General features: G+C 36.1%; 1 protein-coding gene across 1 annotated transcript in view; it reads left to right on the top strand.

Annotated features, from left to right (window-relative positions):
- The first annotated feature begins 1812 nt into the window (after positions 1-1812).
- LOC120633659 (inverted formin-2) overlaps positions 1813-26012 on the top strand; it is a 142780-nt gene continuing 118580 nt past the window's right edge. Inside the window, exons 1-2 of the mRNA XM_039903961.1 lie at positions 1813-1897; positions 22170-22324. The gene's annotated coding sequence lies outside the window, so the exon portion shown is untranslated. The remainder of the gene's footprint in view (positions 1898-22169; positions 22325-26012) is intronic.

Here is a 26012-nt window from a genome sequence, read left to right as displayed (position 1 = left end):
ATATTTTTATAAATCTCTTTTTATTATTTAAACTAATTAAAAAAATGTTTAAAAATGTTCTGTCTTGGACCTCCGCGTGTCTGTATGTGCGGATCCCGTATCTTGTGGTCACGATAACGAGCGAAATACTTATCGAGTTGGTTTTTTATTTTCAGTATTTTGAGTAATAGAAGCCTATTACTTTTCACGGTATAATTCATTATCACACATTTAATTATTCTTCACAAATAATCTCAATTTTATTGTAATGAATGAGATTATGAGGCCTGCACTTTTGGATTTTCCAACTATTTATTTGTATTGGCGGCAAATGATGGCAATAAATAAACTAATAACGCAACAGTGCCAACAGCCTTGACCGTGAGTTCGGTAAGTGCTTAAGAAGCTCTTCACGCGTACGATTACTTTTTATAGCGTCAAAGAGAATAAGCCTAGGCATTCAGACCGCGCCTCGAAGTTTAAGTTTACGCTTGATGCCATTGATATACTACGCGCAAAGATACTTCATGGCGATACAAATGTAGAGCTTAATAAAGTCCTTTTGACGGCCGACTGGCACAGTGGGCAGCGACCCTGCTTTCTGAGTTTTTTTTTTTTAAATTTATTTATTTAAAAATTATATTTACATCCTTGTACAACTTCTGATAATAAAATTTGTCCTATTCTAGCCCTTATTATACATCCCACCGCATTGCATCGCCTGCCTTCTTCAGGAATCGGACCATCAAATGCATAAAAGATTTTTAAAACTGAGTGGTAGTGGCAGAGGTAAGAGCGTTCGAAGAATCAAACCAAAAATCAAGTATTCAGCTTAATTATAACTCTACTAAAAGACACTGTATAAAATATCGATAACTAATTTTCTGCCTGCAAAACTACTGGGTCAATTGAAATACTTTTTTGATTTTTAATATTTTGATTGATGGCAATGATGGACACAAAATTACGGATAGCCTTGACCGTGCGTGTGGTAAGTACATAACAAACTCTACACGCACACAATTATTTTTCAGGCATTCAGACCGCGGCGTAAAGCATAAGTTTATACTTGATGCCATTGATATACTACGCCCAAAGATACTGCATGTCGATACAGATGTACAGTTTAGCCCTTTAACAATTTTTTTTACGAACTCATCCGCGTACAACTTCTGATAATTAAATTTGTCCCATAGTACGACCCACTACCGTACAACCCACCACGTTATCGTTTGCCCTGAAACTATTGCCGATTTAAATGCGGGATTTGTGTTATACTAGGTTTACCTCAGAGACACTAGCTACCACAGGTTTGAAGAACACCGTTGTCAAAAACCTAGTACTCATTATTTTAAAATCATAAAACAAAAATTTTATATAAATTTACGCTTTAAATCACGATGTAATAATTTGATTTCATACAGAAGTTACGATGATTCTGTATTTATAAAAGAGTTTACCTTTGCAAACTTAAAATCTTAAACGAACACTCTGTGGTACATTTACGCTGTGTGCTTATTTTTTAAGTTATGCGCTCTCAGTTTAAACAACTTTAAGAGTTGCAAACATGGGTTGTAAAATCGACATTATACTATTTTATTTTTATATAGACATTATATTATTTTCAGACTTAGCGTATCAAAAAAAAAACCATAATTTTATAAAAAAATTATAATTGAATTATGTTAAAAAACTCAAAATTATTTCTCTTGGTAACGCAGATTGCGGTAAAGGCTTTAATCTATGTTATATTATAATATCAACGTCGTGAGACCAATATTTTTGTCGTTCGCAGTGAAAGTCGAAGGACGCGCGCCAGTCTGCCACCGACGCTCGAACCGTGAGCTTGTGCCGTGTACCGAAATATAAACGCGCGTGTTCGAAAACTTTACGTCTGTCACTCGAGTTCTGATTTTAAGTATGTTACCTTTTATTTTTAATATTATATAAGTGGGAAACGGAAGTTGACGGTTGTTAAAACAATTATGGTGTAGTTTTGAATATCGCGCGTTGCGAATTTTTGCCCCTTGGTTACTTTGTTATGTGTGCATAAATTATTTTTTTGTTTTGAGGCCTCACCTTGACTAAAACGTTAAAGTGTTAGAATCTTTACAAGTTTAAGAAATGTTACACAAGTTTTTATGAATTTATGATTATCTAACGGTTTCTAACAATGAGAAAAACTTATGTTCCACCATAAGCATAACAGAAGACTAAAATTTAAAAGCAGAACCTGTTCTCTATTATAATTCGAAATTAACGGTTGGAATAACTGATGTTTAAAAAAGTCTTCAGTAGAGCAGAGGTTCTATTATCTTTTCTTTTAGTTATAATTATAACACACAATCTAAAGATAATTAAAAACTTTTTGCTACTTTGAAAATGCTTTGATAGGTAATCAATTCTTGTAGTCGAATAGGTAGGTAGGTATATTAAGCAAAAATTTAAAATTACATTTTTTTAAATAATAATTACCAACTTAGGTATTTTATACCTATATAGGAAGAGAAGATCATTTAAAAAATATAATTGATATCTCTAAGTACTTACTCCTACCAAAAGTCGGATTAAAAATGTATGAAACTAAAATATAGAGTCTAAAGATTTTTTGAGAATCTAGGGTTGACACAAATCCAGGAAGGAAAATAATTTGTGAAAATTCAAAATAACATTTAATTCTTTTAAATAGGTCAATTATACTGAATAGTGCTTATAAAAAACACTTTTAAAAAGTAAACTTGGCTGTTTATACCTAGTGACTCTACTCCGAATCCGGCAAGAAACTAATTCCACTTGACCTTTAGAATTAATTTCTCTATTAAATATTTTCTTCGTAAACTTTTACAAGTATTTTAGTGTGTACGTGAGAAAATGATAGTGAAATGGTGACGCTTTACCATTATAAATATTATCAACTGATAAAAGTGATGTTTTAGGCGTAAACACGACGATGACACCACAGTGATTAATAAGTTACCGAATGATTAGAAGTTAGTTATTTTTTAATTTTATTGGATAAAAGCAGGCGTTGCTTCGCGGAGTCACTAAAATCTAGTTACGAATAGGTAGGTACGAACTATTAAAACGGCAAAACAGGCAGTCCCATAGTTATGCACATTTTACGGTATGGAGTTTTATAGAATTTCTAAAGCGTCATAGGTACATTATTTTGGCATGGAGGCTCTCAAAAGGAATAATTTAAGTTTTGCAAAATTTTTATAGACGATCGTAGCGTAATATCCAACACAAAAAGATTTTTCCTATTGGAACCAGTAGTTCCTGAGATTAACACTTTCAACTAAATAAAATCTTCAACTTTATAATATTAGTATAGAAGAATAGATTAAGCATTGCATACTAACTGGAAGTAAAAAAGGACGTATAAGTATCGTATAATTAAGAAATAATCGGAAGATCCAATAGATTAAATCATTATCGTCATATCGACTCATTACCGGCCCACTACGGGGCACGGGTCTCCTCGCTCAATGAAAACTATTCAAGGCCGTAGTCCACAACACTGACACAGTGCGGATTGGTGGACTCCACACTTGTTCGAAAATATTATGAAGAACTCTCAGGCATGCCTGTTTCCTCACGATGTTTTCGTTCATCGTTGAAGCGAGTTATATTTTTATTGCTTAAGACGCACCTAATTTAGAAAAGTTAGAGGTGCGTGCTCGACTCAGCGAACGAAAGTGGAGCCGAAGGGCTAGCATCTCTTCAATAGATTTATTATTGGCATAACTTATTACTTACAAGAAATGTCTAGGTTTTCCTTTAACAGATCTCAGAGAGAAGAATCTTCGTTTTTAACTCGTTGAGTCTAAATAAAGTAATATTTAATTAGCTAGCAGCTAACCTTATATAATTATTGTAATTAATGTATTTAAATAAAGTTCAGGAAATAAGGTTTTCTAGAAATAGGCCTCATTAAGTATGGAAAGTCCCGGAAATCTAAGATAGCGTTTTGCGATCAGAAAGTTACCATCTTCGGGTAAGCGGATATGGGGTGAATCGGGTCAGAAAATTGGGTTTGTTCAACTTTTCGGTTTCGGAGTGCATCTCACTTACTACTACTTTACGTAATAACCTAAGAATATTACTATCATGAGAAAATTATGATATACATATATTATTGTCTGACATATGGTGATTAGTTCTTTAAAATGGAAATTCATTTTTATATTAAAGATATCGTAAAACCAACATTGTTACTTTAAAGAGTATATAGGCCTACATTTTACAAAGCTAGTTCAGAAGTCTACATCACTAATTTTAAAAAGTATCAATAATAGTCTATATAGAGAAATTGTAATAATTTAAGTTAGTTCATTTCATTTTTGATTTGAAAGGAGCCTAAAAGAAAAGATGACAACCCTAACCAATTGTAATGTCTAGTAATCGTGTCCGAATTATTGTTTTAATATTACCGAGGACTATAACCCTCTTGCTGTTGTCATAGCAATCCGTGACCCAGTATGACTTAAACGTAAACACAGGTGATGTTATGGTTGTCACTGCTTATTTTTTTAAAACAACTTTGTATCGTTATTTCTCCAAAAGTTACTATTGGTTTCACGAAAAAGTTAATAAAAAAATTATTATGAAGTTTGACCCCTCTGACGGTGCGGTGATAGCTCAGTGGTAGGACTTCCACTGCTCTGTCGCGGGCCGAGTTCGAATCCCAACACGCGCCTATAACGTTTCTAAGTTATGTGCGTTTTAAGCAATTAAAATATCACTTGCTTCAACGGTGAAGGAAAACATTGTGAGGAAACCTGCAAAGGTGTGTGTCCACCAGTCCGAACTGGGCCATTGTGTTGTCACATTGTGGGAGGAGACCCGTGCCCTGTAATGGGCCGGTAATACGTTGATGATGATGCCCCCATGGGCTTCTTTCTCACTTCCCAACTAACCTGCCCACAATAATTAAAGTAAAATTAAGGTTGTCAAATAAGATTGGCTCTCCGGTGGGAAAATTGGGATATTTATAATTTATGAATTCTCTCTGGTGTGGTGTGGTGGGGAGCTAGGCTGCGGCTTTTTACAACCCTACAAAAACGGGTCATCTAGCCATTTAGGATTGCGGTAAGACGCGTGGAAATCGAGTAACTGCCCTAACTCTACTGCGGACTAAACTTTGTTTTTTTCACGTGGGTAAATCCTCATGGATACCACCGCGAAACGGGGAGGCACGGTGATTATGTCGGACTCGTACCGACCAAAACCCCACGGTGTTCCTACCAGTCGCCTGTTGGCTGGGCCACGGGAACGCTTTCGCACACATCGGCGACCCAGCTAGCGGCGCTCGCCATTTCAGGCCCTCCTCTGGGACATACTAAAATGTCCCTAACCTAACCTTACTAAGGTAAGGTTACGTTAGCCCGCTGTCATCTTAGACTGAATCATCTATCACCACCATATGAGATTCACCAAAAAAGGGCCACCTCGCAGTGATATAGAAAAATTTGCCTTCCATTACTCCATAGTGTGATTTTTCTGTTGTACCCAAAAAAATTACTTGTATGTTAACTTACTACACAATTTTTTAATATATATATAAACGTAAATAGTCAATGTTTCACGAATGTTGATATAAACTGATAAAAAACCATTCAGATCACCGAATAAAGGATATACAGAATCCTCATACAGCCAGTGGCGTGCACGGTGCATAGAGGGTATGCACAGGGTATGCAGATGAAATAAAATGAAGAAAATCTCCAGTACGAGTTATAAATCTTTATAACCCTTACAATGTCCATCTTTAAGTTTTATATAACTCGTACTGGAGATTTTCTTCATTTTGTATTTTTTGTTTGTGTGCATATCTTCTATGCACGCCACTGCATACAGCCTTTATTGCATGCAGTGCAGTGCTACGTGTTATGGTTAACGTTTGGAACATAAGAGAGGTAAAACAATTACTGTCAACTGCTAAATGAATGAATGCCTGCTCGAGAAACACTACCAAAGTGGAGTGATTTTTTTTCATTCTTTTTTATTCAAATATTAGTCGTGTGCACGGTTTCTGTGTGTTCTTAATTCTGTGATTCAGATATTCCGTGCGGTGTAAATTAACTGTTATCAGTAGATAGTGGAGTGTATATGAAAATCTGATTACGTACATAATGGTTTTTCGAGATAAACTCTGTGATAATCGCAAGGCCGTCTATAACTTGACTACTGTAACAGCTGTTTTTTATTGTGGCGAACTAATATTACGAAATTTTTTTTTTGAAAATCATTATTTAAAGAAAAAATTAACGGACCCAGCTCATGGTCCACCGGTGGTGTTTAAGTGGAAAACCATCACCTATATACAGGGCTAACCTGTATGTTTGTTTGTTGGAGTATGTTAGTCATACCCCTAATGGGTTTCTACTCGACATCCTTGTCGGTAGCGTGGTAAATAGCCAACGCCAAAGCAGATAAAATTCAAAAAATTATAAATTCCAAAAATTGCATTCCGTCTGGAATCGAACCGAGGACCTCCTTAAATTCACAAAACTCAACGTTGCGCCAAGGGAGCGTCAGAAAGTTGTATGAAAACAAAACTTTGCAGACTTAATAAAGCCAAAACCGGTAGTACATTTTACACATACAAGTATAACCGCGCGTGGGTTCCAGCCGGTTTTTTCTGACGACTCAATTGTAACTGTCAATGTCAGCTTTTGCTTTTAATCATTGCCCTCCCACATGTGAACTTGTATATTGAAGGCTCTGCCGAACTGGTGCGGAACACGCGCGGTATATGCAACATACGTTTCTCCTAAAGTCTGCCTTCCGACCGGTGGTAGAGTCACTACAAACAGACAGACGTGATGTTTTAATAGTGCCTATAAAGTAGGTCAACTTGAAATGAATTTTTATTTTTTTTATAATATTTGACGACCGACCTGGGTTCGATTTTCGACAGAGGGATTTTGGGAATTTATTATTTCTGTATTTTCTCTGGTGTGGTTTCCACCCTACCGAAAAAGACGTGCCGCTTTAGTGTTCCGGTGCGATGTCGTATCGATGAAACCGATTAGAGGATATGACATATTAGGATATTACGTATATGACATATGCCCGCTACCATCTTAGCCTGCATCATCAATTACCACCAGGTGAGATTGCAGTCAAGGGCTAACCTGTAGTGGAAGAAAAAAAAACTTTATATTCATCATTGTCATTATCATCATATCAACCCAGTACCGGTCTACTACAGGGCACGGGTCTCCTCCACCACCCTAGCCCAGTTCGGATTGGTTGACTCCACACAGCATCGAGTGCTCCAACTTATTTTCCTTCACCATTTAAGCAAGTGATATTTTAATTGCTTAAAACGCACATAACTTAGGAAATTAGAGCTGCGTGCTGGGATTCGAACTCTGCCCCCCGAAAGTGAAGTGGACCTATAATGTTTAGAAAATAATAATTTTAAAGGCTAGTTTTATTACCATGGCATACATGGGCCCAGAGTCTCAAACGCAAGCGCCGAAAAAACGTAGTCTTTACAAATAACGGAATATTTGCGGCGCGTAAGCATTTGAGCAGATTCGACAGCTGCTCCCATTTTTTGGGACGTACTCGGCAAGTGAAAAGCTGCCAATGTATCAACGCAGGTCGCATCCCACCCCAGCGTACGCCCCATCGACCACAGTACTGTGGCGTGCACTTCATACATGCACAAAAGCGCTTCCTACCTGTTTTTTGTTTTTTTTTGGCGTGATGGAAAAGCTTTATTGCCAGCTACGACCCATGGGCAGAACGGAGGTTATGTGGGACCCCTCCCCTCTAAAGGGGGTATACCCGAACTAAAAACCCCTCTTGTTGGCATTTTATGCCAGTTTAATGCTTCCAAATTCCTTTCACTGTCACTGGTCCAAATTACCTTTAGGTCTCTTGCCATCGTCCCTAAACACTTGCAAAACATCATATTCTGATGCTATGCCACATTTTTAAGCAATATGCCAAGAATTTACAGAACAAACATAAGTCCCTTAAAATACAGACAAAAACAAAGTCCACGTGAGTGCATAGAAGTTAGACGCCGAAAGCTTGTCCGCTACGAAAATACGAGTTCAAGATCAAATAAAATATAAATGAAAGCGAAACTCGTTCAATAGCTATTTAAGAGAAATCTCGGGTCAAAAGAAATAAGTCGCAGAGACCAGGTGTGACTGACCAGGTCATTGCTACAAATGCACATGTGACACCATTTAAAAGAAGAAGTCTTCATTGCACATACGAATGTACAGCTAGGTTGACAAAATAAACGATAATACGAAATATATGCGCAAAGGCGGCCTTATCGCTTGAAGCCATCTTCTCCAGGCATCGTTTGATTGAAGAAACATATTACATAAAACTGGATAGTGCAATACCCATTGCTAATTTTATACATTACATTACATATACTATACATTTTAATTATACATATATTTAGTTTTCTGTTTTAACCATTTTACTGTCGCATCTCAGGAAACTATATAAACGATAACGATATTGACGACCACCCTGGCGGCTGGCGCAGCGGTGGGCGCTGTGGCTTTAAGTTCGATGCCCCGGGTTCGTTTCCCGGTAGGGGCCAATCAGGAATATATAATTTCAGAATTTTCTCTGCTCTGGTAAGCTAGCTGGTAGGGAAGCTTCGGCAATAGCTGGCCACTCTACCGACAAAGACGTGCCGTTAAGCGATTTAGCGTTCTGGTAATGTCGCGTAGAAACCGATTATCTGGATTGGTTTAATATAACTGCCATAGTCCCTAACAGGATAGCCCGCTACCATCTTAGACTGCATCATCACTTACCTATAGGTGAGATTGCAGTCAAGGGCTATAACATTTCTTTCCACAACTCCTTCAATGTGTGTTTTAAATGAAAGGGCTTGACTAGTAGAATACTATACACTACTAAGATTTTCAAATCCAAGATGGCCGCAAAGACGAAGTGGCGAACTACAAATTCTTGTACAACTCCCTCAATATTGGTATCAAATAAAAGGGTATGACTAGTAGTATAATGTACACTATATTGATAGACGGGGTTGGGATATGAGAGTGCGGCCTTAATATTTCCTAATTAGTTTAAATAGACGATTTCCATGTCTATTATTCAAGTTAACTTTGGGTTGGTGCCATTCAAGTTTATCACATCTCGATCTCGTTTGACGCCAATAGCCCTTTATGAATAATTCAATAGCCATCGGTGATATTTTATATATGGGTGATCTGGGTTTGTGGGTCTAGCGATTCTGGTGAGATTTGGGTTAACATTGGGCCGTTTTCGATGTATATTGATCGTTAATGGCTGATTTATAAACGATAACATATAAACAAGATTTGAATAGCCCAATATTAGCCTAGTGGGCGTCAGTTTCCCATTCAAAGGGACCGAGTTCGATTCCTGGCACGCACTGTTAACTTTTCGGAGCTATGTGCGTTTTTAATATAAGCAATTTAAATATAACTAGTGCGGTGATCGCCCAGTGGGTAGGACTTCGACTTCACTTTCGGAGGACCGAGTTCGAATCCCAGCACGCACCTATAACTTTTCTAAACGTGAATGAAAACATCGTGCGGAATTTTATAAATTTAAAATGCATATAAAAATTTTCGGAACCGACAGGATTTGAACCTGCAACTCGGGCAATCGCGGCCTGAGCGCTTGCACCAATTAAGCTACGGCTCTCCTACCGTCGTCGATGCCGAAATTAATATATACCATTCTCATTAGTCTTATAGCGACTGTAGCGTCATCTAGTAGGAAACGTTGCAGTTTCGATCTACTTTTTCAAAGGTCCATATTACAATGAGACACGTTTGAAACAAGGAAGCCTACACGCCTGAGAGTTCCCCATTATGTTCTCAAAGGTGTGTGTGTGTGTCTCAAATAATAATAATAATAAATAATAAAATCTTTTATTTGGCATAAAAACAACACATAGCAATTAACATATAAGGTACGAGTTACACGAATAAAAAATAAAAAATAAAGTTATCATTAACAAATTAAACTTTTTAAAAATAAAAGAAAGGATCTTAAAATTAGGTTACAAAATAAATATGCTAAAAACAAACAAATATAGTTAGTTCCCTGTCGGCAGTGACATATCTGTGGTGTTGTTCCTCCCAAACAGAGTATCGCCTCAGCGTTATGCTGTAGCAGTGGTTTTATGATCACTGCTACAGAGCTGATTTTCAGGCGACCTCTCTCGACATCCCGGACCGGCCAAGAACTGCTATTTTGGTGGCAAGTGTATGCACTCTGTGTCTACTAAATAATTTGGTTAACTTATTTGTCACTATGCAAAGCGTTACTAAGGCTTGCTCCAAGACATCAGACTTCCCAATTCCTCTTGTCGTCTCCTTTTTGCCTATCCAGCAATATCTTTTTAAGTTTGGACTTAAAGGAAAATACTGAAGTCAGGTTTTGTACCGGAGTACATCAATATGCATTGGACCAGCGTGGTGGACTACGGCCTTAACCCCTTCTCATTGTGGGAGGAGACCCGTGCTCTGTAGTGGGCTGGGAATAGGTTGATGTGATGATGAACTCGTTCATAAGTCGAAACTATTGCTTACAAAATAATAATTATATTTATTACAAAATAATAATTATATTATTACACTTAATAATTGTGATGTGAATTTATATTCGTGAATCGGGTTGGTCGTTTGATCTATTTCTTACGAATGAGGAAGCGATGGCCCTCAGAATGTGACCCAGCTAAATATATTCCACGTAGCAAAACTGCGTACACCTTCCGTCGGTCGCAGCCGGTGACTCCGGCCCAACGACATCCGCCATTACAAAACAGCATCTCTCAATCCCACAGGAATTTTAACAAGCCGTGTTGGGTTTGCTGGTTAATGAAGCTAATTTTAGGGAACTGTAAACTTTCGCAATTCATTCAGGATACGTTGTATTTTGTGATCATAAATTTATTATTATCATCATTATCTGTTTCATATAGTTCGAATTAGAATGTCTAGAATATTTTAATTCAATTAGTATAATTTCGTTTGCGATAGATGGCGTCCCTAGTACATTGTCTCGCGCTATGTATGTGTTATCCTAGGATCATATCATTTATCATTTCATTTATTTATTTTATTTATTTATATATACGTATCAAAACAAGGTTTACTATGACCCACAAATATTTGAATATATTTAGGTAAAAGTCATAATTTGGCCCTGGTGTGGGTGAGTATCTGACTCCTAACTAGTTATAACTGTATTAAGGATATCACAATTTCTACCGCGGACTAGTGGCATGTACAGGATTCATATTTTTAATACTGTAATGTAACGTACTTATAAAGTGCACTGTTAAAACACATCACTTTTTTTTTTAGAACTAAATATCAAAACATGATTAAATAGTAGGTCTATAAACTTAATAAACACAAAACTTAACAAACTAGTATTAAAACAAGAAACTTTACTGCATATTATTACTACACATACATATAGTTCTGATATAAACCAACGAAAAATATATTTTTCTCGGGAAATAATAATTACAAACTAAAATTAATATTTACAATTAATATAAGCAGTCTAATTGTTCAATTATGGGCATGGTACCCAAAATGCTGGCGCTATTGCCCCTTTGAATTGCTAGACTTAGCCTTTGGGCTAAATAAGCGCCAGCGTTTGTGCAGTGCTGTGTAATTAAGGGTGCGAGTTACAACATAATCCGTAGCCTATTAATTTATACTAGTGGTCGCCCCTACTGGTCGATATTTGACCATAATGAATTTAAAGTACATATGAGTTTGAACATTATTAAGGTTATTTTGTCAAAGACTTCTTTAATTACAGATTTCGTCACACGGTCAATTTGCCTGTTTTTTTCAAACAAATGATACTAAAAAAATGATTAAAAAAGAATATACAACGTGGAAATGAAAATCGAAATAATACTTCACAGGCTTCACTGGTTTTTTAGAGTACAATGTACTGTGTTAAGTACTTTGTACTCTAAAAAACCTCTGCCATAGATTTTACAGAGAGTTATCAGAAACAGCTCTAACGTTACATGCAAAATTGAAATTATGCATAGGGTAGGTACTATGCGCGTGTCGGTCTTTTATGTTCAATAGGGTTGTAATAAGTAAACTCTTAGAACGCACACACCCCTTCGTTGTTAGGGGATTAAAAGAAAATGTTGATAATGATCTTTATTGTAACTTGTAATCCACTTACAATTAGCTGCTTACTTATATTTAAAAATAAAATACTTAGTTGTTTTCAAGTAAAACCACGTCGAACAATAAGTAATCCTGACTATTCAGTATTGACTAAGGTCGGAACCTCGCATTAGTCACAGTACATTTTGACTCACGGTCGCCCCGTGCCTTATACGACTTATGCCATAATCTCGCGCTGTAATATCAACCTTATGTTTTAAGAGTTAAAAGTTAATTTTAACATTCATTTTGACGATTTGAGTTGGCAGTAATCGATTCGCGTTTAGACTCTTGAATTTCGTTTTGAATTAACTTGGATATGTTTTTAAACCTACCTTATACGTCGTATTACGTAAACATTAAATAATATATATTTATTTTTATTACCTGTTTTAGTGTACATTTCGCTATTACCAGGTTGTTTGTGTAAAAAAATCAAAATATATTTCAAGTAGGCCTAATATAAGCACTTTTGAAACGTATAGTCTGTCTGTGTGGGTCCACAAACCGGCACTGGGCCAGTGTGGTGGAATACAGCCTTAAACCCTGCTCTTAAGTGGGCCCCAGTAGATATGATGAGTAGGTACTATCTCATAAGGTTTAGTTAAACTATTTTGAGGTGATTAAACTATTTTTATACCTGTTATAATAACACATTTTAGACCAAAATATACCTTGATAAAACGAATATATACCTGTTGGGTTACGATTTGTTATATCGAGTTAGCACTGTATCTAAAAAATTTGTAAAGATGAATTAAAAACTGGGAATTGAATCCGGGCTGCCGCATGCCGCAGTATTATCCAAGACGGTGATAACGATTCCCGCGATATCCGTCAACCAATAAAAACAATCGGAATCCCCCTCACGTTCGACACTTGAAACGCATCCGTTAAATAACAAACGCTTAACAGTCACCGAACTAATATCAAATCAATAATAACTCTTATTTATATAACATTAAAGACCTCGTTTAATCTCATCAACAGCACCATTAATTTGTCATATAACACTGCGATTAACAATTTTGAAGTGAACTGCATTTTATATTGATTTCTATTGCTTTTCTGTTAAGATTCGTATTCGTTTGGTATGATTCGATGCCATAATAGTTCGTCTACATTAGATCAGGAAACGCTACGGAAAAAACTTCGTAATATTAGTATATATTTATAGGCACTTTAATATTATACTGTAGGAACTTTTTGTTTGATTGGGCAATTTAGAGGGGATACGTCACGAAAGCTCTAAAAGGAGGCCCGGGTTCTGCAGAGGCAATTTGGGCATTTATAATTTCAGATTTTTTGTCTGGGTACGACATAGACGTTCCTGCAAGTGATGAAGTGAAACCGATAAAGTGAAACCGATTAGGGGTATGGTTTTAATGTTATTGCAATATCCAGATTAGCCAGGTAACCACGGCTAGCTGGGGTCATTTTTCACCACGGGGAAAGGTCAAAATATTAATCTTTTCCTGCAGTGGTATCCACTCTCCGAGCATGGGCGAGGTGAAAATAGTAAAAAACTTTTAAAAAGTAACATCAATAATACGTGTAATATTAAAAGGGGGTTAACTTTTTCCCTGTAGGTGTAGAATTTCGTAGGTGGACAGTTGAACTTATCCCCTGTCAGTGAATTTATTTAGGGGATAACACTTTTGTGTGTCTTCTGTCTGTGTGTGAGATCGCAGTCAAAGGTAAACTTGTAGGAAATAATAAAGTAATCATATTGTAAGTCAAACTCATGTTTTTTCCAAGGATAATGGCTTGATACGCCAATTTCACGTTAAGGAAGTATAACTGCTGGACCGTTAAAAACTGCTGAACTTGTATCGCCTTTGTCAACTATCAGCTTTCTGCTTTCAGCCTGAGTGGTTAGTTCTATGACACAAACAAAAAAAAAATCCCGTGCAATTAATTTACACACGGCAGAAGTGAAACTTCTGAACTGTAGCCCATGAGAGATTAAGATGGATAGATATTATCAGGGCTATTATTTTTTATCTTGAATTTATTAAATATTTTAAATGTAAAATATTATATTTCATACTAGCTGACCCGCGCAACTTTGTCTGCATCAAATCGGTTATTATCGGATTTAATATTTATTAGTATTTCTATACCCGTCGTAACGTCTAAACGATAGGTCCAATTTGTATAATTTAAAGAGGAATTTGCAGGTACATAATCAATTTCAACTATAAAACTATTTATTTGGATAAGGATCTGATAGGGACGTCACCATCTTAAGATTGTACCCGTGTTTTGATTGAAAAATTATAACAAAAAACGGTAATTGCGTCTTAACAGTTAGACATTCAGCCTCCCGGACTTATTTTAGGTAATATTGGTTACTTTAAACATATCCATGCATCCATGCATACATACACCCACACATCCATACTCACAAACTATCGCATTCATATTATATGTAGGATGGTACACATGCGCTCGATCGTTGTCCCATTTGCCTTGCGACTCGCTGTTATCTGTGAAGAGTTATGTCCTTTATCTCCGACAATATTTATCCGATCTTCATTAAAATTACACAGTACATGCTTGATAGTATAAAAACACTTTCAAATAAAAAAAGAATTAATAAAATCGATTCAAATCTAACGGAGCTATGAAGTAAAATTGATAAAAGTTTTCATCACATTTCCCGGGAGAAGCTTATTGTTTATCGGGATAAAAAGTAGCTAATATGTTGACCCGGATTATCAGCTACCACTATACCAAATGTTATTTAAATCCGTTCAGTAGTTTTCATGTGATGCCCGGACAGACAGACACACAGACAGACAAAAATTAAATAAAAATCTTTATTGGACTCAGTATCGACAATAAAGCATCACCCGGTAGAAATTTTCAAAATATATTAAATGTACAGAAACCTGCCAGTTACAGTTTTATTATAAGTATAGATTATTTAGTTTCCATGGTATCAACTATAAAAGGTGTGAAATTTTAAAAGTATCTCATTCTCACCTATACATTTATGTGTTTGTTTCTTTACCATGTCGCATTTTCGTTTCATCGAGTTTAAGAATCACAACAATACTAAAGAATTTTTCGTCCGCGTATGAGGCAACCTTAAAAGATAGGCATATGCTGCCGCGAACTTTTTTCAAAACTTTTAAAGAGGAACAATTCTTGTTATAAATAGACAAAACGGTTCGGTACATCCAGAGATTACCGCCTACAACCTCACAAACATACGAACTTTACCTCTTCATAATATAAGCATAGACAAAAAATAGTTTTCTGCACACTACACACTACACATTTTAATGGACACTTTTTACGACTGACAGCAGGTCTATGGTATTTCTTCGAAGGACATGCTTCTCGGCAATTACCAGGTTGTAGGTACTATCTCTACAAATATTTGACATGGCCAATGCCCATTGATGGCTCACGGCGGATCAAAGGTTAACGAGACGATGCTTGAAATCGCAAATTGTCAAGCGTTTACCTGCATTTGGAATATCTTTACATTCAGTAGGCTTTCTAGTGAAAATATTTAACTTGGAACTATATAGAGCCAATAAGTAGTATTAAAGTGAAACTAAAAGCGGTGATAGCCTACGACCGAGTTACCGGCAGGGGAAATTTGGGAATTTACTATTTCGGAGTTGTGTCTGGTTGAGTAATCTGGAAAAATAATAGGTATAATTCTTTATTAACCACAACAATTCCTGCAGCAAGATACTTCTTAAAAAAAGGTTTTTTAGCATCAATAAGTTCTTGAAGTTTAAGCAATAATGATTACCTACATTTTGTTAGGCATCAATTTATTATTGCTTAATTATAATAAAGTAATTTCATTTCATTTTAAATTTCTTTGCTGATAATTTTTACTTTTATTATTTTTCTAAGTACCTACCTATGTATAAGTAGTAGTAATTAGTTTATAGACGCGTGTTCAATAAATCTTAAAGCATGTAGTTTGGAATGGACAAAAATGCATCTTAAATGTAATTCTAAAATATAAAGTCTTTATGTGTTGCTATAAAAAAGAAAGAAATTAATATTCATAAAATAAAACAATAATATCTATCTTCTTGCTTATACTCGTATATTCCCCTGTCTGTACAGGGGAAAAGTTTCGATAAATTAATAACAGCATTCAACAAGTCCACCGAATTTCGTAAGGTATAGGTGGCTGGCAAATATTTCGATAAATTCACACAAAAATGAACCAGCTAGGCAAGTTCCGAGCGCCTGGCCGTCCCACGCGCGGCCTTGCGCCCACGCCCAGCGCAGGTCCCCGAGATCCCACCGCTTACTTGCCTAGTACCTACCTACTGGTGATAATGTGCAGCACTTTCTTTAGACAATATTAGACGTTTCTTCATTAGGATGAAGGTTTGTGTCGCAATTGTTGACGCATTCTTTCCGATTTTATATAATTGATTGTTGACTTCAGCCTCTGTAAATCACACTTTCGAGAAGGAGAAGGAGAGAAGATATTTAGAAAGACAATGCCGTTTATAGAACCATGATAGGTTGTCTGGATTTTTTTAAATATTGGATAGAAGCAGACGTTACTTTGCGGAAATCCATGATATATTATCAAAATTAAGCTTAACCTCCGAAACCGGAGTATCCTCAGGAGATGCAATAATTCAAATCACAACATCTCCTGAGGATTCGCGGTTTCGGAGCGAAACGTGCGTAGAAGGTATATTGCCGAAGATCTGTTTGCTGTGGTGAGTAAGGATTGATGAAATTATAAATTACACCACACAGATTCTCCTGCTTTTCGCGGATTATAGCAAATTAAGCTTAATTTTGATAATACTGGATTTTTTTATACGCATTTCGTAGATTATAATAAAAATTAAGCTTAACTTTCATAAAGTCATGGAATTCCGCAAAGTAACGCTTGCTTCTATCCAAGGGTTGTTAGCTCTTTTAGTTTTATTTAATAGCCGCGGTGTGGTGACACCTGTATTCTGATCTACCTTCAACTCACCGCTCTTAGTTAAGCCACATGTGCCTGTAATGGCTCCGGCAACCACGCCCTTCGGGCCGGACCAATGCAGCTTGGCGGCAGAAAAGCATGGTGTTAGCAGAGGCGTGCACTTCATAGATGCACAAAAGCACTGCCTACCCTAAAATTTATATATAGCTCGTATATTATTGCTCTAACCAGGTTGCTCTTCTAATAATTTAAAATGACATTGTGAGATGGTGATGACAAAAAAAAAACACCCGGCTAAGTTTGTTGTGGGCCAGGACGCGTTTGGAACCCTCGTAGCTCTAGTTTTAAGTTTACTAATGTGGTTATCGCCATCATCTCACTACCGTGTAATTCTTATGTACGCATCAAAAGTGCCACCTATGGGCCTACTAGAATAAAGATATTTTTGACTTTGACTTTGACTTTATAGGAGGACGATTTCTGCTATTTTATGCAATTTTCCTGCTGTATGCATACCCTGGTGAGAAACCCAGTGCATGCCACTGGGTCAGTACCTACTTCCCCGGACGAATTTCGATTATGTTCACTGAGCCCACTTCGATTCCCACAACTGAAAAATGTTTGATGAACATGAATGTTTTGCAGTGTCTGGATGTTTATCTATATATTAAAAGTATTTATGTGTATATTCGTATAAATATTCATTGGCTATCTTAGTACCCATAACACAAGCCACGCTGCCCCTGGGGCTAGATGACGATGTGTGTATTGTCGTAGTATATTTATTTATTATTTACTAGCTGTTGTCCGCAACTTCGTCTGTGTTTGATTTTGTTTTTTTATGTGGCATTCAATTTAGTTGTAGTTCAAACAAAATTCAAAGTATTCCGTATCGCTAAGCCTTAAATGAGGGGTTTGCTGTTTTCCGCTGAGTTCTGTCCTCTATCTTAAACCACATTCATCAGATCTACACAAAGTTTTGGCAAAATTAAACACATAGATATTATAAACTCCATAGTATAAAAATAATTATTTGAATCGGATATTATTTTTCGGAGTTATGGTGTAAACCCCCAAAGGAACCGAGCTTAATAACGGCATAAAAAGTATCCTATATTACTTCCAACAAGGATATGTATACAAAGTTTCGTGATAGCGTGATAGCGTAACAAACAAACTTACATTGATATTTATAATATTAGTAGGGATTTTATTTCATTATACTTGTTTCATTAAAATCATGTTATTATGACGATGAAATGGAAGTCATTGAGAATCGAATATTGTTAACCCAGTTTAGGGCCTAATCGGTAAAAGTGAAAATGGCCCGAACACCGAAAGTGAGATAAAGTCAACACACATACGGACTCACTACCTACCTATAGTGATTAGCGCCCGCAAGGTCGTGGTTTCACTAGTTAACGCCCTTTACTTTCGATAAATCCCAAACATGGATTAACAGTCAATCACAAATATTTGTTAGCTGATGCCCGCGACTTTATCTGCTTTTCTGATTTCTTAACCCCCACAAACTTTGACGCAGAAACGATAAGGGTTTTTTTTTTAATTTAGTTTTCTTACATTATCATATTTTATATGCTTATAACTAACAGTTTCGTAAGGTACAATTTTTTTAGCTCTGCTTCAGCAATTTGATACATCTGCCGGGCTGTTCTTTCTATACATATAGAGAACTAAAACATTAAAATTTACACACATAAAAATTATAACTAAAAACTTATAATCTACTAAGTATTGTTGAATCGCTTGAGGCTACTCAGGATGGAGTTTACATGTCGGTGTAAGATTGGTATAATAGTTTCCGCATAACTTCTACCTTTTGTTTATGGCGTCGCGGACTTTTTTTTAGAAACAATCCCACATTACATTATCTTACTCCAATTCTAACGGTTTGCACGAACCGTAAGAATTAGACTAACGTATCTCTTAACAAAAATAAATAAAAAAAAATCTACCATGATTTGGTTTTATATTTTGGCCAATTTACACAATATCTTGAGAAATTATAGCCTCAATTCTGAGGCATACCTGTAATAGATACTGTACAGTTTTATCAAAATCCGTTTTTGCGTATCCATAAAAACAATTACCATATAGCGGAACGCTTTTGCTTCAGGTATTAATATACAACTTGTAACAGAATTACGAAATAATATTGAAGGATGCATACGTATATTTCATAAGGAATCACCCGGTAATAAGATTAAATCAAAAAAAGTATATTTATTTTTCCATGCAAACGAACTCAAAGCGAATTCTAAGTGTTTACTTTTGACAACCCTATTGAAGACAAAAGCCCAACATACGCATAGTACATACGCTACGCGACGCGTATCGTTACAATAGATTAAATAAAGGGACAGGTGTCAATTGATTTTAATTTAGCGTGTGACGCTGTAACTTTTTTTTTCAGTAACAACTATGGCAGTGGTTTACTTAAAAACTATCAGCGTTTCGGTTTCACATAAGTCTCAGAGACAGTACATAATGCATCTCGAAAGCCTGTGAAGTAATATTTCAGTTTTAATTTAGACGTTGTATGGATTATATACAAATCAATAATAATATATTATGCATATGGTTCACCTATAGACATTTTATAAGCTAAAAACATTCAAAACAAATAAGTTAATAATCTTAATGAACCGCCACACATCTCGCCGAGTTCCTCAGTTAAAAATAACAGCTTTGTAGAGCGGCAGTATTTATAGAAAGTTGATAACGCTTATGGGGATCGGTCTTCTTTGCTATGCTGTTTATGGTCAGGGAAATACTTTGCCGGCGCAGTTGATCATTTAATGGTCCCAGCGGCGCTTCTAAAGTCATACCATGCAAATATATACATATAGTTAGGTGTTACATCTATAATGATTAATTATTAGACGTCTGCGGTGCGGGATGTTAAATAATGATGTGAAGCGGTGATAGCGCACTGGATAGGACCTTGACTTCACTTTCGGGGGGCCGAGTTCGAATCCCAGCTAAACCTCAAACTTTTCTAAGTTATGTGCGTTTTAAGTTACTAAAATATCCATTGCTTCAACGGTGAAGGTAAACATCGTAAGGAAACGTGCATGCCTGAGATACTACTTCATAATGTTCTCAAAAATGTGTGAAGTCCACCAATCGGCACTGGGCCCGCGTGGTGGACTACGGCCTTAACCCCTTTCTCATTGTGGGAGGAGACACATGCCCTGTAGCGGGCCGGTAATGGGTCGATGTGATGATAACGATGTAACTATAAAGCTTCAAAAAATTACATTTTTCTGATTCTAATTCAAGTCTATTTGAAATAAACGATTTTTTTTTATTTTTTTGCCGGGAGAGTGGTAACTAAATGGTGATAGCTTAGTGGTTACCGTGATATTCAATACTACCGATGCGAGCGAACACGCTGAAATAAGCGCGCGTACATCACCATCACCCCCCCAAAAAAACATCCACCCTCCGCTTGTGGGGCTTTTGAATGCCCAAGCAACCGGCGGATAACTTCTTACGATGTTGGTCGAAGCTTTTCGCGGGAAGACCATTGACTGAAACGACGATCGGAACAATAACTGTCGACCCAACATTCCACATGGCGGTAGTCTCGTCAGCAAGGTCCTTTTGAAATGAACGACTTTCATATTTTTTTGTCGGGAGAGTGGTAACTAAATGGTGATAGCTTAGTGGTTACCGCGATATTCAATACTACCGATGCGAGCGAACACGCTGAAATAAGCGCGCGTACATCACCGTCATTATCATCAGCCCGTTACCGAGCCACTACAGCACGGCTAGCATGGACAGGAGACAATTATATCCCCGGGAAAGGATATCAATGTATCTTCTCCCATAGCTTTATGAACTCTCAGAACAATAGCGCACAAGTGGAAATAAATAAATAAATATACTGCGACAATACACACATCGCCATCTAGCCCCAAAGTAAGCGTAGCTTGTGTTATGGGTACTAAGACGACTGATGAATATTTTCATGAATAATACATAAATACTTATAATATACAGATAAACACCCAGACACTGAAAAACACTCATGTTCATCACACAAACATTTTCCAGTTGTGGGAATCGTACCCACGGCCTTGACTCAGAAAGCAGGGTCGCTGCCCACTGCGCCAGTCAGCCGTCATACCTAAATAATAAACAAATAATAAACAAATAATATATGTGTATAATAAACGGGGGTAAACTTCTCCTGTTCCATGTACCAGTGATATAGCAGGTGGACACGTTAATTATATCAGGGGATACAATCGGTGGATGTATTTTTTATCTCCTGCCCGTGCTAGCCCTGCAGGGCACGGGTCTCCTCTCAGAGTGAGGAGGGTAAGGCCGTAGTCTATCTATAGCCAAGTGCGGATTGGTAGACTTCACATGCATTTGAGAACGTTACGGATAACTCAGGCATGCAGGTTTCCTCACGATGTTTTCCTTTACCGTTTAAAGCAAGTGATTTAAAATTCTCTACATTATTTATTATTACCCTAAAGATTGGGCTAAATTATTAGCTCGCATACTCTCGTCAGGTTTTATGAAGCGCGAATTGTAGTGTGTTAGTCGAAACTCGCAAATAAAAACGCTAGTTTGTAACCGCTCTTATCGCAAAAAAAAGTGTGGGAGTGTAACCTTTACGCGCGATTGAAGTAAAGCTTTTATTATTATTTTTTGATGAAAGAGTATAATGTTCCTGGGACTCCGCCATTTCATTTAATATTCATTATTTAATTTTATATTCTATTTAAAATTCATTAATATCACTTTCACATTTTATAAATATTTTCATTTGTTCTACAAGAACACAAGAACTACAACAGAGTAGAACAATCGGCAGAAAATTTATTATTAATCTTTTATTACAAAAGTAATAAATAAACAAGTATATTTAGAGATTTTCAAAAAACTTTGCAGTTCAATTTTTTTTTTAAACTGTTGAAATTTTATTCACTTTTCTACTAAGCACTTCCGTCAGAAAAAAATCGGAGTTACTCCCTAGTCGCGCCTAAAGAAGTTTCACTTCAATAACCATTATATAGTTTTTTTTTTTGTTTCAGGTTTAAACGACACAATAACTTAAATACAGTCACTGTGTTCCTCGACTCATTATAATGTGAAGTTATTTAGAAAATAATCAAAAAGTTGTGTGTGATGTGATGTGACAATGGTGGACTAACTTCGTGCTGTAGTTTTTTGGGATTTTTTGCTGTTCGTAAGTTCATAAACTAAATCTAATCTACATTTATGTATACTTCGACGGGTGCAAGGTGAAATGAGATATACATGCAGGTATGTAAAATATCTGCTTTTCACGAGAGAGCTTCAATTAATAACCATGGCGTAGTTGTATGTTTACGTGGTAAATGTACAAAAATAAGGCAGTATTTTATTTTTAATTTTTTACTATTTTGTGGAACATCATATTTCTAATTACTTATTGCAATAATCAAAAAATCATAGAATCTCAGTTAACTCTTTTTACTTTGCACCCGGTGACCCTCGTTGTATTAGGTTTTTTGCTTTTCTATGGATTTAACAATTGGATTTGAATAATCTATTTACATATGATCGCTATTTTTTAAGGCAAGTTATAGGATATGAATGTTCATTTTGGGTTATTGGATAGAAGTAGGCGTTACCTTGCTATGATATACAATTATAATTAAGCTCAATTTGCTATACTTACTCCGCGAAAAGAATGATAATTTGTGCGATGAGACATACAAATTCTCTTAATCTTTAAACTCCAAACCAAACAGATCTTCGGCAATGTACTCTCTACGCACGTTTCGCTCCGACACCGGATTATCCGCAATTAACAATTGTACGAGATGGAGTTGACAATAATTGTTCATTTCATCAAGCGAAACGTGCGTAGGGACTAGGTAAATTGCCGAAGATCTGTTTGGTGTGGAGTATAAAGATTGAAGAAATTATAAATCACGATGTACAGTATCTCCTGCTTTTCGAGGAGTCCAACTATCTACGTAAAATGGTATAGAATAGCGGATGAAAGTTTGTAGATACTTGAAATATATTTTTTACGTGTACATAAGTCGCGCGGAACCACTATTCACTCGTAAGTCACTGTAAATGATGAGAATCTACCAATAATAAATCTGAGGAGTTTGTTATTTTGTGAGAACGCGCTAATATTTGGAACTAGCTGCATCAAAGTTGCTTTTTTAAGTTTAATAGCCAATTCTTGAGGAAGGATATTGAATGATTTGTTAAAGTAATAATGTAAAAATAGCACATATGGATGTTGGGGTCACAAGGTGTTGGAATGGCGACCTCGCACCGGTAAACGCAGCATTGGTAGATTCCACAGGTTAACGAAGACATCCCTACAAAAGACCTATGTCCAGCAGTGGACGTTCACTGGTTGAGATGATGATGATGAATGTATGCACATATTATGTTATCTGTTAAAAAGTTTAAATACATTTTTGTCGGTTACACTAAGTCGACACGGCTCGATATAAAAGCGACTTTATTTATTTATATTTCGCAATACACGATGGGCAATCTTTAACTTTTTTATTTGCACTACTGTTGACCCGAGACATCTAAACGCATTGCAAATCCGACCTAAGCAAACAATTCGTTGTTATAATAACATTGAGTAAAGACCCATTGAGAATTGTACCTAATTTATATTTCGCACATATTGGTACACATCGAGCCTCTACCGCCAAAATAACGTATCTGCCAAATCAAAAATTTTAGAAAAGAAGTTTTATTTGTATTAGAAAATAAAGCTTCTTTTGGAATAAATTGTTTTTGTCGGTTAAGCTCGCGCGGTAAAAGCTCGACATGTCGAGAGTGTGCGGTACATCTATAACTTTCGATTAGTTTTTAATATATTGTCTTCATTTTGGTAAGTTGCAATGCTGTCTAATATAGTAGCTGAACTGTCAGGGCATTATATTAAACCCATATCCCTAGGCGGTTTCCGCACAACATCGGCATCGTGCCGGAACGTAACATTGCTTGGCGCGACGTTTTTACGTTAGTGTGATAACTAAAGGCCCGAAGCCTCCCATCAGCACGGCTCGCATGAACTGGAGACATTTTCTCCTCCCACAGTTTTATTTGCTCCGAGCATGGGTGTAAGTAACATACAGAACATCATTCAGCCATTATTCCATGCAGTGCATTGTGTCCAAAAACTGTGAAAACGCTCCGCACTTCTCACCCGCGGAATGTTCCTAGCTTAACGTTTCCCATTTTCCCCATTTTATGGTAAACGTTCAGAACATTATCTTTATCTATATATATAAAAGAGGATGTTTGTATATATGTCATCGATAAACTCAGAAACTATTTGACCGATCATTATGAAAATTGGTATGCTTATGTATTTTTTCACGGAGAAGGTTTATATGCTATGCCCATTGATGTAACTCCCCACCAGGCGGCGCTGTCAAGTATCGACTTCCGCCCCGTTCAACCGATTGTCATAAAAATTGGTATGACCATGTATTTTTCCACGGAGAAAACGAACATGCTATGTCCATTGATGTAACTCCCCACCAGGCGGCGCTGTCAAGTATCGACTTCCGCCCCGTTCAACCGATTGTCATAAAAATTGGTATGACCATGTATTTTTCCACGGAGAAAACGAACATGCTATGTCCATTGATGTAACTCCCCACCAGGCGGCGCTGTCAAGTATCGACTTCCGCCCCGTTCAACCGATTGTCATAAAAATTGGTATGACCATGTATTTTTCCTCGGAGAAAAAGAAAATGCTATGTCCATTGATGTAACTCCCCACCAGGCGGCGCTGTCAAGTATCGACTTCCGCCCCGTTCAACCGATTGTCATAAAAATTGGTATGACCATGTATTTTTCCACGGAGAATGTAAATATGATGTTCATGTTATTAAATATCACCATCATATAGCGCTTCAATGCATTAACGATGATATACAAACATCCTCTTTTATATATATAGATGAAACTGAAATAAATTTTTTTTATCAATATAACCTGTTTTTGTCTTTATTATTTATAAATAAAAATAACATAAATTAAGCTGTCATTTCAAGCTGAGAAATTATTTTAATCGATTTTTAATTAAATATAGCTACAATTTTAATCTACATTTAATCATTTATTATTAACATTTCTTATTTACAATTATCGTTTTATTTTAATTAATTTTTTTTTAAATATAAATTTAATTTTATCTTATATTTTTAGAAAGAAGTTTATTTTATGAAAAATCCCTAATTTTTTTTTTTAATTAAATTTTATCTTTTAAAACATTAATTACATCTAAACGCGAGTGATAATATCATTAATAATTACCATGTCCAAGCTATTGGTTGTACAGGATATTGCAATAGTTGTCTCTGTTTCGTCAACGTAATCTTAGAAAATATTTTTTTTATTTCAAACGCACATCATCGATTAAAAAACTAAAAGTTATCATTTTTGCTTTAGTACTCACCGATTACTTGATTGGTCATTGTATATGACCAATTATTTTCACCAAACGCATTATCAGCATAACTGCACAAATTTTCGAAAGTATACCTAACCTACCCTTTTTGCGTAAAATATTTATTGAGCAGCTGATAACTTGTATATTATCAAAATATATAAAAGGCAAAGGTCACTGACTGACTGACTGATTGACTGATCTATCAACACACAGCTCGAACCACTTGACGGATTGGGCTGAAATTTTGCACACAGATAGTTATTACAACGTAGGCGTCCGCTAGGAAAGGATTTTTTTAAATTCCATCAGGGTTAAATATGGGATGAAAGTTTGTAAAAAATTCTTCATTTATCAATTTATTTTTCAAGCTACATCAATTAAACTTTGATTTTAGGTTATCGATTTATAATAAAGAAATACGTATTTCATAGGGGATCAAAATTTATAT

Source organism: Pararge aegeria, chromosome 22 (assembly GCF_905163445.1).
Source record: "Pararge aegeria chromosome 22, ilParAegt1.1, whole genome shotgun sequence".
Lineage (NCBI taxonomy): Eukaryota > Metazoa > Arthropoda > Insecta > Lepidoptera > Nymphalidae > Pararge > Pararge aegeria.
Note: the sequence above shows the minus strand (reverse complement) of the source record. Positions and strands in the feature narration are given on the sequence as shown.